Below are 13294 nucleotides of genomic sequence, written 5' to 3'. Positions count from 1 at the left end.
GCATGTTATATGAGTGACTGAAACATGTTATAGGAGTGTGTGAGGCATGTTATAGGAGTGTGTGAGGCATGTTATAGGAGTGACTGAAGCATGTTGTAGGAGTGACTGAAGCATGCTATAGGAGTGTCTGAAGCATCTTATAGGAGTGTGTGAGGCATGTTATATGAGTGACTGGAACATGTTATAGGAGTGACTGAAGCATCTTATAGGAGTGTGTGAGCCATGTCATAGACATTGAGTCAGTGAGTCCTGGGGTCTGAGTAATGTAAGGGCTTGTGGGGGATTTCCTTCAGTTCTGATAGACTGTAACTGTATTTGTGTCTACTTCCAGTGCATCTCTCTGTCTGTATCTCTCCCCTCCTCTCCCCATCCACAACCCTCCTCTCCTCTCCACTCCTCGCCCCTCGTCTCTGCCTAGCTAGCCCTCTGCAGACCTTCGTTATCCCTCTGATGTGATTCTCACTGACAAACTGGGTTAATGGAACAAATTGTAAGAATTTATTACCATAGGCCATACCAATTGTTCAGTTCAGTGCAGCGCTGGGCTCTGCATTTGTGTGTGTGTGTGTGTGCATTGTTGTTAGATCAGGGCATTACTTACTGGTGTGTTAAAGCCTTTTTTTTCAATCCATCAGCATCATTGCGTGATGCACAGATTTACTGTGGGATCCATTTGTGGAATGGCAGAAAGGGTGCACATGGGTAAAGTGCATGAAAAACGATGTCTAAGTTTCATACATAAAAATGCATTTGTTCTATTGCATTCAACAACTGCAAGTTGGTGTAGAAAAGTCATAGCATTAGGCTAGCTGTAATCCAGTATAGCAGACTGGAGTTAAATGGTTTAAAGATAGTTCCTTTCTCAGCAAGTCCCCCTTTCCCCCTCCAAAAACAATTCTGCTGAAAAGATTTACCAACGGGCTTCACTTACTGGCTGTGGGGGATGGGAGAAAGGAGAGGGGGGGCAAGACAGGGTCATGTGGGAAGGTGGGGGCCTCTCTCTTCTCTTTTCTCTTTCTCTCTCGTAGGAAAGAAAGCGGTCGGGAGGGAGAGTCGCCAAAACCCACAGCCCTGGAGAGAGAGACGCGGAGAGGGAGAGAGATGTGGGAGGGACTGAAGCGAGAGCGCGGCCTATTGGAAGACAGGCAGAGCGCTGTGTGATGGATTGACTCAGTATGGATCGAGTTACACCATTTGCCGTGCATTAGATTGTTTTTCTGTCTGCCCACTGCAAGCTAACAGCGACCAGTTGGACTATTCGTGATTTTGTGATTGTATAGAAACTAAAAAGGATTAAAAAAAACATATACCCGATGAGGTGAGTTTATTATTTAAATCAGTGCCCTTGCAAACTGAAGGGGAAAGGTTGTATTTGTTGCAAACTGAGTCGGCTTGTAGGGGTGCCCTGCACAAGTGGTGAATACTACAAAAATAGTTGTCGACCGGGCTATTTATACATGGGCTTTCTTCGTATGGGCTGCAGCCTATATAATCATAGTTTATGAAACATTATCGTTCTGCTTGTATCTCTTTTGCCCGATTTGTTCTATGTGCGCGCTCAGTGCTGAACGGAAAGCGCTCTTCTCTTATTTACGTTTTCCCTCTGGTTTTAAAGTTAATAGTAAAGGGGGTGGGGAATGAAGGTACGAGGGGACTGTAGCGCTATTTGATCACGGTTGAGCTTTGAAGATCAGTGAGCATTGAGCCGGGCCCAAGGACGCAGAGAGAGAGAGAGAGAGAGGAGTCCGCGACTCTGAATTAATGTCCGCGGTCCGCGACTGGAAAAGAGAAGTGTGGAGACCATATGTCCCTGGGAATAAGGAATTATATACGTTTATAACTCCAACAAATGGAATTATTATAATGGATGAACGTTATAGAGAATATAGCCTTCATTGGGATTGGAAGGAGATCTGCAATACGCTTTCATGAATCATTTTGGGACCACAAGGTAGGATATAGTGTTCATAATAAACCGTTTGAAAAGTGCGTAAAATGGGTTTGTTAAAATATATTTTCTTCTAATTGGGCATTGGACTTTCTGTTAATTATCTAAACTACATTTGTTTGGCTGTAGTTTTCGTCCTATAGAGATTGGTACAGAATTCACAATAGATTTCAGATAACAGCACTTTATTGTTGGAGTGAATAAAGTAATAGCGTAATTAGTTTGTTGGATGGATAGATGAGCAGATAAACGTCATATTTACACAGAATAAAATAGTTCACTATTGTTCAAAAACTGTGGCGCAGATAAGATAAGATGGAAGAGCCCTGATTGTTGATTTAAAGCGCGGGGGAGAAAAGCGTTTCTCACATTGTGTTGTGGGGGGGTCGTAACGGTATAGGCATGTAAGCAATGGGAATAATATGTAAACTTTCACATTCTCACACAGTGGACTTTGGTACCGATCAACAGAACATGACCAGCGAAATTGCACCTTCATTGTGATTGTGAAACGAGATATTTGATTAGTTATTGGCGTTAGGTTGGATAGGTAGGTGACTACCTATACGTGTTTTCCAATGGTTCATTTCATTTGTTGTTAGATTGTATTTTAGTAAGATACACGTCTAAACATGTTGGTAAATAGGGATGGTTGATTAGCCTAAATAAAACCGTGTTTCCTGTTAACTAATCAGCCTTCGTTCCGTCCGCCGTGGCAGGGAGCTTTTAGCGAATGCACCCGCCGCCGAGCCCATCCCTGCATCCATGCATTAGCGGAGCAATCAATTCTCTCCTCTCCCCATTACTGGTGTGTCACTCCTCTGCTCTCCCTCACGTCTTTGTTGTCTTTCGCATTTCATGTGGAGTATAAAGGTTAGCACAGATCAATGTTGAATGCGTTCCCTCCCAGCCGGCACAATAGGTGTTGTGGAGCCGGGATGTGGCTTGGGTCCACCGGCACTAGAAAGCCTGCCCTGTCCGCTAGGGTAAATAGCCAGATTGTCCCGCAGCTCTGGATCCCTGAACATCTGTGTTCTAATCCAGTGATAGGATGAATGGGTTAAGGTTAGGGGGAGTTGGGGTGCGGTAGTGTAGGTGTTAACGTGGGAGAATGAACGAATCGGCGCAATAGAGTCAGCTAATTGAATGACAGCCGTGGAAAGACTGTGTCGGGAAGAGAAATTATTCAAGTCAATATTCACACGCTGTATGTAGTGTTTAGGAGGGCCATTCCTCGTTAAATTAGACAAATGCTTTTGGTAAAATGAGCAAATAGTTGATGCCATTCTGATTATTATGTGACATACATAATATCACAAGAACTAGATGTTTTTGTGACAGAAATGATATGGAAAGTTGAATATAATTGTAAACCCTTGTTTTAAGGGTAACAGTAATCCAGTAAAATGATCCCCCAGTATCCAGGCTCAAACCCAGCAATATATCAATATATTCAGGAATATGTAGGTGCTGAATTAGCATATAGCAGCAACTTGAACAGTTGACTTACATTATGTGATTTACAGTAAACACATATATTCAGTATATGGCCCACGCTGGAATCTAACCCACTCTGGTGTTGGTTGCGCCAGTACCAAACCCACTCTGGTGTTGGTTGCGCCAGTACCAAACCCACTCTGGTGTTGCCAGTACCAAACCCACTCTGGTGTTGGTTGCGCCAGTACCAAACCCACTCTGGTGTTGCCAGTACCAAACCCACTCTGGTGTTGCCAGTACCAAACCCACTCTGGTGTTGCCAGTACCAAACCCACTCTTGTGTTGCCAGTACCAAACCCACTCTGGTGTAGCCAGTACCAAAACCACTCTGGTGTTGCCAGTACCAAACCCACTCTGGTGCTGCGAGACTCAAACCCACTCTGGTGTTGCCCTAGTACAAAACACACTCTGGTGTTGCCAGTACCAAACCCACTCTGGTGTTGCCCTAGTACAAAACACACTCTGGTGTTTCCCTACAAAGTAATATTGTGCTGAATATGAAATTAACCAACTTTAACTTCTTTAATCAGGTTTGTTAACTCCACTACTACTAACCCCAGAGAGTTGGACAGTGAAGGGCCACTACTACTAACCCTAACCACCAGAGAGTTGGACAGTGAAGGGCCACTACTACTAACCCTAACCACCAGAGAGTTGGACAGTGAAGGGCCACTACTACTAACCCTAACCACCAGAGAGTTGGACAGTGAAGGGCCACTACTACTAACCCTAACCCCCAGAGAGTTGGACAGTGAAGGGCCACTACTACTAACCCTAACCCCCAGAGAGTTGGACAGTGAAGGGCCACTACTACTAACCCTAACCCCCAGAGAGTTGGACAGTGAAGGGCCACTACTACTAACCCTAACCACCAGAGAGTTGGACAGTGAAGGGCCACTACTACTAACCACCAGAGAGTTGGACAGTGAGGGGCCACTACTACTAACCCTAACCCCCAGAGAGTTGGACAGTGAAGGGCCACTACTACTAACCCTAACCAGCAGAGAGTTGGGTCAGTAAAGGGCCACTACTACTAACCCTAACCACCAGAGTGTTGGGCAAGTGAGGGGCCACTACTACTAACCCTAACCACCAGAGAGTTGGACAGTGAAGGGCCACTACTACTAACCCTAACCACCAGAGAGTTGGACAGTGAAGGGCCACTACTACTAACCACCAGAGAGTTGGACAGTGAAGGGCCACTACTACTAACCCTAACCCCCAGAGAGTTGGACAGTGAAGGGCCACTACTACTATCCCTAAACACCAGAGAGTTGGACAGTGAAGGGCCACTACTACTAACCACCAGAGAGTTGGGTCAGTGAAGGGCCACTACTACTAACCCTAACCACCAGAGAGTTGGACAGTGAAGGGCCACTACTACTAACCCCCAGAGAGTTGGACAGTGAAGGGCCACTACTACTAACCCTCAGAGAGTTGGACAGTGAAGGGCCACTACTACTAACCCTAACCACCAGAGAGTTGGACAGTGAGGGGCCACTACTACTAACCCTAACCACCAGAGAGTTGGACAGTGAGGGGCCACTACTACTAACCCCCAGAGAGTTGTGCAGTGAAGGGCCACTACTACTAACCCCCAGAGAGTTGTGCAGTGAAGGGCCACTACTACTAACCCCCAGAGAGTTGGGTCAGTGAAGGGCCACTACTACTAACCCCAGAGAGTTGGGCAGTGAAGGGCCATTACTACTAACCCCCAGAGAGTTGGGCAGTGAAGGGCCACTACTACTAACCCTAACCCCCAGTGAGTTGGGAAAGTGAGGGACCACTACTACTAACCCTAACCACCAAAGTGGTGGACAGTGAAGGGCCACTACTACTAACCCTAACCAGCAGAGAGTTGGGTCAGTAAAGGGCCACTACTACTAACCCTAACCACCAGAGTGTTGGGCAAGTGAGGGGCCACTACTACTAACCCTAACCCCCAGAGAGTTGGACAGTGAAGGGCCACTACTACTAACTGCCAGAGAGTTGGGTCAGTGAAGGGCCACTACTACTAACCCTAACCCCCAGAGAGTTGGACAGTGAGGGGCCACTACTACTAACCCCCAGAGAGTTGGGTCAGTGAAGGGCCACTACTACTAACCCTAACCACCAGAGAGTTGGACAGTGAAGGGCCACTACTACTAACCCCCAGAGAGTTGGGTCAGTGAAGGGCCACTACTACTAACCCTAACCCCCAGAGAGTTGGGTCAGTTAAGGGCCACTACTACTAACCCTAACCCCCAGAGGGTCAGTGAAGGGCCACTACTTCTAACCCCCAGAGAGTTGGGCAAGTGAAGGGCCACTACTTCTAACCCCCAGAGAGTTGGGACAGTGAAGGGCCACTACTACTAACCCTAACCCCCAGAGAGTTGGGTCAGTGAAGGGCCACTACTACTAACCCCCAGAGAGTTGGACAGTGAAGGGCCACAACTACTAACCCTAACCCCCAGAGAGTTGGACAGTGAGGGGCCACTACTACTAACCCCCAGAGAGTTGGGTCAGTGAAGGGCCACTACTACTAACCCTAACCACCAGAGAGTTGGACAGTGAAGGGCCACTACTACTAACCCCCAGAGAGTTGGGTCAGTGAAGGGCCACTACTACTAACCCTAACCCCCAGAGAGTTGGGTCAGTTAAGGGCCACTACTACTAACCCTAACCCCCAGAGGGTCAGTGAAGGGCCACTACTTCTAACCCCCAGAGAGTTGGGCAAGTGAAGGGCCACTACTTCTAACCCCCAGAGAGTTGGGACAGTGAAGGGCCACTACTACTAACCCTAACCCCCAGAGAGTTGGGTCAGTGAAGGGCCACTACTACTAACCCCCAGAGAGTTGGACAGTGAAGGGCCACAACTACTAACCCTAACCCCCAGAGAGTTGGACAGTGAGGGGCCACTACTACTAACCCCCAGAGAGTTGGGTCAGTGAAGGGCCACTACTACTAACCCTAACCACCAGAGAGTTGGACAGTGAAGGGCCACTACTACTAACCCCCAGAGAGTTGGGTCAGTGAAGGGCCACTACTACTAACCCTAACCCCCAGAGAGTTGGGTCAGTTAAGGGCCACTACTACTAACCCTAACCCCCAGAGGGTCAGTGAAGGGCCACTACTTCTAACCCCCAGAGAGTTGGGCAAGTGAAGGGCCACTACTTCTAACCCCCAGAGAGTTGGGACAGTGAAGGGCCACTACTTCTAACCCGCAGAGAGTTGGGACAGTGAAGGGCCACTACTTCTAACCCCCAGAGAGTTGGACAGTGAAAGGCCACTACTACTAACCCTAACCACCAGAGAGTTGGGACAGTGAAGGGCCACTACTTCTAACCCGCAGAGAGTTGGACAGTGAAGGGCCACTACTACTAACCCTAACCACCAGAGAGTTGGACAGTGAAGGGCCACTACTACTAACCCCCAGAGAGTTGGGTTAGTGAAGGGCCACTACTACTAACCCTAACCACCAGAGAGTTGGACAGTGAAGGGCCACTACTACTAACCCTAACCCCCAGAGAGTTGGATAGTGAAGGGCCACTACTACTAACCCTAACCCCCAGAGAGTTGGACAGTGAAGGGCCACTACTACCAACCCTAACCACCAGAGAGTTGGACAGTGAAGGGCCACTACTACTAACCCCCAGAGAGTTGGGTTACTGAAGGGCCACTACTACTAACCCTAACCCCCAGAGAGTTGGACAGTGAAGGGCCACTACTACTAACCCTAACCCCCAGAGAGTTGGACAGTGAAGGGCCACTACTACTAACCCTAACCCCCAGAGAGTTGGACAGTGAAGGGCCACTACTACTAACCCTAACCACCAGAGAGTTGGACAGTGAAGGGCCACTACTACTAACCCTAACCCCCAGAGAGTTGGACAGTGAAGGGCCACTACTACTAACCCTAACCCCCAGAGAGTTGGACAGTGAAGGGCCACTACTACTAACCACCAGAGAGTTGTGCAGTGAAGGGCCACTACTACTAACCCCCAGAGAGTTGGGTTAGTGAAGGGCCACTACTACTAACCCTAACCCCCAGAGAGTTGGACAGTGAAGGGCCACTACTACTAACCCTAACCCCCAGAGAGTTTTACAGTGAAGGGCCACTACTACTAACCACCAGAGAGTTGTGCAGTGAAGGGCCACTACTACTAACCCCCAGAGAGTTGGACAGTGAAGGGCCACTACTACTAACCACCAGAGAGTTGGGCCAGTGAAGGGCCACTACTACTAACCCTAACCCCCAGAGAGTTGGACAGTGAAGGGCCACTACTACTAACCCTAAACACCAGAGAGTTGGACAGTGAAGGGCCACTACTACTAACCCTAACCACCAGAGAGTTGGGACAGTGAAGGGCCACTACTACTAACCCTAACCCCCAGAGAGTTGGACAGTGAAGGGACACTACTTCTAACCCCCAGAGAGTTGGGCCAGTGAAGGGCCACTACTACTAACCTCCAGAGAGTTGGGACAGTGAAGGGCTACTACTACTAACCACCAGAGAGTTGGGACAGTGAAGGGCCACTACTACTAACCCACAGAGAGTTGGGCCAGTGAAGGGCCACTTCTACTAACCCTAACCACCAGAGAGTTGGGTCAGTGAAGGGCCACTACTACTAACCCACAGAGAGTTGGGCCAGTGAAGAGCCACTACTTCTAACCCCCAGAGAGTTGGACATTGTTAGGGGCGGTAGCTCCATTGTACAGCCCAGCCCAAAGCCTATATTGTTCCCGTCACACCTGCAGCTCTGGCCTTTGTGTTTCACTACAGCTGAACTACCATGGAGCCTTTCTCCTCTTACAATCCCCCTCTTACCAAGGTATATGGAAAGAGAGAGTAAAGGAGGGAAGGAGAGAGACAACTGTCTTTCTCCTCTTATACCCCTCTACACACGAAGTGAAAGGGGGAGGAAAGGAGGGAAGTAGAGAGGAGGGAGGGATGGTGTGAGGTGGCACAGCCTTCTTTCTCTGCCAACTCTCTGTAGCAACAAGTCAGGCTCTTCAGATGTAATCCTCAGTAAATACTGAGATGACTGGCTCATGTTGTTATTGAAGTGAAGGAGAGGGAGCAGTAATGGTTTCTCTAGTCCGCTCTGATGGAGGTCTGCTAATCGTCTGGCTGCTCGGTCACAAACTGATTACTTTCCCAAAGCCCTGATGAGGACAACAAAGTTATTTAGTACATCCAATTTGGCATGGCTGCACACACACATGCACGCACGTAGGCAAGCACACACACATGCACACACATACACATGCACGCGTGTAGTCAGGCAGACACTTGCACACACACAGGGAATGCTACAAGTAAAATGTAATTGTATTCAGTGAAATCCAGTAGAAGTAATACTACAGTTTGTACTGAGGTTATCTGATTTCCTCTACGTTGTGTGTGTGGCTGTGTGTTTTTGGTTTTACTATCCTTGTGGAGACCAGAAACCCTCACAAGGATAATAAAACAATTCAAATTTGGGACAATTCGATGGTCCCCACAAGGAAAAAAATATATTTTAGGCTTAGAGGTTAGGTTTAGGATTAGAATTATGCTTTTGGATTAGGGTTAAGTGTTTAAAGGTTAGGTTAAAGGTTAGGGAAAATTGTATTTTTAATGGGAATCAATTGTTAGGTCCCCACAAGTATAGTAAAACAAGTGTGTGTGTGTGTGTGTGTGTGTGTGTGTGTGTGTGTGTGTGTGTGTGTGTGTGTGTGTGTGTGTGTGTGTGTGTGTGTGTGTGTGTGTGTGTGTGTGTGTGTAACATAGGGCTGGGTGACATACAGAGTTGCCCTGGAGCGGCATCTATTGTTCAGTGGTGTTCTATTCACCCTGGTCATACTGATGGAGGGGTATTTACAACAACACACAGGGTGGGGTCATGGGGGTTACATTACTGCAGTCTTATTGTGTACCACACTTGATTGGGCCAATTCCTCCACAGCCCCAGTTGTACTGACCTGCAGGAGAGGAGACTGCTCTGGTGTTGTTTCTACAGGCAGAATGGGAACAGCGGGAGGGGAGGGAGAATCGAAAGAGAGAGGGAGGGGAGGGAGAGAGAGAGAGAGAGAATAGAGAGGGAGGGGAGAGAATAGAAAGATGGATGGACATGGACAGAGAAAATGAGAGAGAGAGAAATAACTATACATACACTATGTCCAACAATCACAGAAGCTGGACTAAATATACAGTACCAGTCAAAAGTTTGGACACACCTACTCATTCATCGTTTTTCTTTATTTTTACTATTTTCTACATTGTAGAATAATAAATATATTTTAGCAAAGTAGCCACCCTTTGCCTTGATGAAAGCTTTGCACACTCTTGACATTCTCTCAACCAGCTTCACCTGGAAAGCTTTTCCAAGAGTCTTGAAGGAGTTCACACATATGCTGAGCACTTGTTTCCTTCACTCTGCGGTCCAACTCATCCCAAACTCTCTCAATTGGGTTGAGGTTGGGTGATTGTGGAGGGCAGGTCATCTGATGCAGCACTCCATCACTCTCCTTCTTGGTCAAATAGCCCTTACACAGCCTGTAAGTGTGTTGGGTCATTATCCTGTTGAAAAACAAATGATAGTCCCACTAAGAGCAAACCAGATGGGATGGCATATCACTGCAGAATTCTGTGGTAGCCATGCTGGTTAAGTTTGCCTTGAATTCTAAATAAATCACAGACAGTGTCACCACCAAAGCACCCCCACACCATCACACCTCCTCCTCCATGCTTCACGGTGGGAACTATACATGCAGAGATCATCCGTTCACCTACTCTGCTTCTCACAAAGACACGGTGGTTCAAACCAAAAATCTCAAATTTGGACTAATCAGACCAAAGGACAGATTTCCACCGGTCTAATGTCCATTGCTCGTGTTTCTTGGCCCAAGCAAGTCTCTTCTTATTATTGGTGTCCTTTAGTAGTGGTTTCTTTGCACCAATTCGACCCTGAAGGCCTGATTCACACAGTCTCCTCTGAACAGTTGATGTTGAGATGTGTCTGTTACTTGAACTCTGTGAAGCATTTATTTGGGCTGCAATCTGAGGCTGGTAACTCTCTAATGAACTTATCCTCTGCAGCAGAGGTAACTCTGGGTCTTCCTGTCCTGTGCTGGTCCTCATGAGAGCCAGTTTCATCATAGCGCTTCATGGTTTTTGCAACTGCACACTATACTTACACACACACACCCTCCTCTTGGTGTTTAAACAGCGTGAGTCTGAGCCAACAACATCAGCAGTGGGAGAGTGATTGTAGGATACTGAAAAGCCTGTAATAACAGACAGAGAGAGGAGAGAGAGAAGGAGGGGGAAGGCTGAACAGGACAGAGTTGCGTGACTAGCTCTATTCCTTTTCAGGGCCTGTCGAGCGTCCCCCCCCCCCCCCCCCCCAAAAAAACAAAAAAAACACAAACACACTGCAGGGTAGGAATAGGATACTGAATAGGGAACATGCTAGGTTGGCCTCAGATTGAGGGTAATTTTAGCAGGCTGTCAAAAATGCCATGTCTCCCCTTCCTCTCCCTCTTTGTTCTGTTTTACATTAGAGCTGCCCAGGAAAAACTTTTACTCCACCGCTAGGCATCATGGGAAGTTACAGCCCAAGTGTTCCACAATAACAGAGAGAGAGAGAGTCTTGAAAGAAAAGAAAGAGAGAGAAAAAGAGAAAGGATAGGGAATGAAGGAAGGGAGAAAAAGAGAGTTAGAAAGAAGAAAGAAAGGAAAAGAAATGTTACAAATTATCCTTAACAAGGGAGATTAATGATTTACCTGTGAATAAATGATTAACCTGTGAAAGTAGCCTTGTTGTATCTTGAGGCAGCCCTGAGGCAGTATAGTAATGCTCTATAATGTTCATATCATTTTCCCAGGGTTTATACTTTTTTTGATTGTATCTGTATTCATTGTTTTCTTCTTAGATATTTAATTATCAGTTGTTGTCTCGAGAACCATTTGGAAACAAGACGTTTTCTCTAGGACAACTTTTTGGAATTGATTTGAAGGTCTGGATTGTAGGGAGAGTAACAGCAGCAGCTGGGATATTGCCAGATTTGGGCAATTAAGCTAGCATGCTAGCTGTTCTGGTAGACTTCCAGTCATTGCACTAATACTAGTTAGCAATGACTGGTGAAACTAAAGTGCATTCAGAAACTATTCACAGCCCTAGACTTTTTCCACATTTTGTTGTTTTACAGCCTGAATTTAAAATGTGTTAATTTGAGATTTGGTGTCACTAATCTACACACAATAAATACCACATAATGTCAAAGTGGAGTTATGTTTTTAGAAATGTTTGCAAATTAATTCAAACTGAAAAGCTGAAATGTCTTTAGTCAATAAGTATTCAACTCTTTTGTTAAGGCAAGCCTAAATAATGTGCTCAACAAGTCACATAATAAGTTGCATGGACTCACTCTGTGTGCAATAATAGTGTTTAACTGACTACCCCATCTCTGTACCCCACACATACAATCAGGGGCGCAACTTTGGTTTTAAAAGTGGGGGGACATAACTTGTGTTTTTTTAAATGTTTTTTATCCAGTCAGATAAACACTCCAAACAGCCTACCTGACCGCTCAGAGGCGTCCACATGGTCTTAGAGCACACCGGATCACATTCCAATGATAACGGGGGGAGGGACAAAAATGCAATTTCAAAATGTGGAGGGGACATGTTCCCCCCGTCCCCAGTGAAAGATGCGCACCTTCATACAATTATAGGTAAGGTCCCTCAGTCGAGCAGTGATTTTCAAGCACAGATTCAACCACAAGACCAGGGAAGGAAACTGCTCAGGGATTTCACCATGAGGCCAATGGTGAGTTTAAAACAATTACAGTGTTTAAAATGTCTGTGAAATGAGATAACGGGGATGGTTACTCCACAATACTAACATAAATGATAGAATGAAAAGATGGAAGCCTGTGCAGAATAGGCAGTAAGGCACTTAAAATAATACTGCAAAAGATTTGGCAAAGAAATCAACTTTTTGTCCTGAATACAAAGTGTTGTGTTTGGAGCAAATCCAACACATCACTAGGTACCACTCTTCATATTTTTAAGCATGGTGGTGGCTGCATCATGTTATTGGGTATGCTTGTCATCGGCAAGGACTAGAGTTTTTTAGGATAAAAAGAAATGGAATAGAACTAAGCACCAGCAAAATCATAGAGGAAAACTTGATTCAGTCTGTTTTCCAACAGACCCTGGGAGACAAATTCACCTTTTAGCAGGACAATTACCTAAAACACAAGACCAAATATACACTGGAGTTGCTTACCAAGATGATATTACATTTTGCTAAGTGACCGTGTTACACTTGTGACCTAAATCGTCTTGAAAATCTATGGCAAAACTTGAAAATATCGGTCTAGCAATGATCAAGAACTACCTTGATCATTTTTTAAAAGAATAATGGGCAAATATTGTACAATCCAGGTGAGCAAAGCTCTTAGAGATTTACCCAGGAAGACTCGCACCTGTAATCACTGCCAAACATGATTCTAACATGTGTTGACTTCGAGGGTTGAATACTTAATGGTTTATTTTCCATATATAGATTGATTTGTTGTTGAATTTTCTTCCATTTTGTCATCACAGAGTATTTTGTGTAGATCATTGAAATAGAAAAGAAAATTAAATCCATTTTAATCCCACGTTGTAACACAACAAAATTTTGAAAAAGTTAAGGGGCGTGGATAGTTTCTGAAGGCACTGTACCTTCAACTTCCTTCAAACTGCATGCAGACATACAAGTTGTACCCATGAGCTCATCTGACTCTGGGTAAGTAGAAAAAGGTCTTAATTGCCAATATCTCACATTACCCCTTTAGGAAGCTAAAGCAGCATGCCCCCATGTAGTTGTCTCTACTTT

General features: G+C 46.0%; 1 protein-coding gene across 5 annotated transcripts in view; it reads left to right on the top strand.

Annotated features, from left to right (window-relative positions):
- The first annotated feature begins 1033 nt into the window (after nucleotides 1-1033).
- LOC106562535 (semaphorin-6D-like) overlaps nucleotides 1034-13294 on the top strand; it is a 41780-nt gene continuing 29519 nt past the window's right edge. For 4 of the 5 annotated variants that reach the window (XM_082957875.1, XM_082957873.1, XM_082957874.1 and 1 more), the window contains exon 1: nucleotides 1034-1318. The gene's annotated coding sequence lies outside the window, so the exon portion shown is untranslated. Of the gene's footprint in view, nucleotides 1319-1640; nucleotides 1952-13294 lie in introns of those variants that run through there. The other variant, XM_082957872.1, reaches the window with a different exon arrangement.

The sequence above is a fragment of the Salmo salar genome, chromosome 11 (assembly GCF_965601325.2).
Source record: "Salmo salar chromosome 11, fSalSal1, whole genome shotgun sequence".
In the NCBI taxonomy this organism is placed as follows: domain Eukaryota; kingdom Metazoa; phylum Chordata; class Actinopteri; order Salmoniformes; family Salmonidae; genus Salmo; species Salmo salar.
The sequence above is the reverse complement of the archived record's forward strand: the minus strand, read 5'-3'. Positions and strand labels throughout refer to the sequence as shown.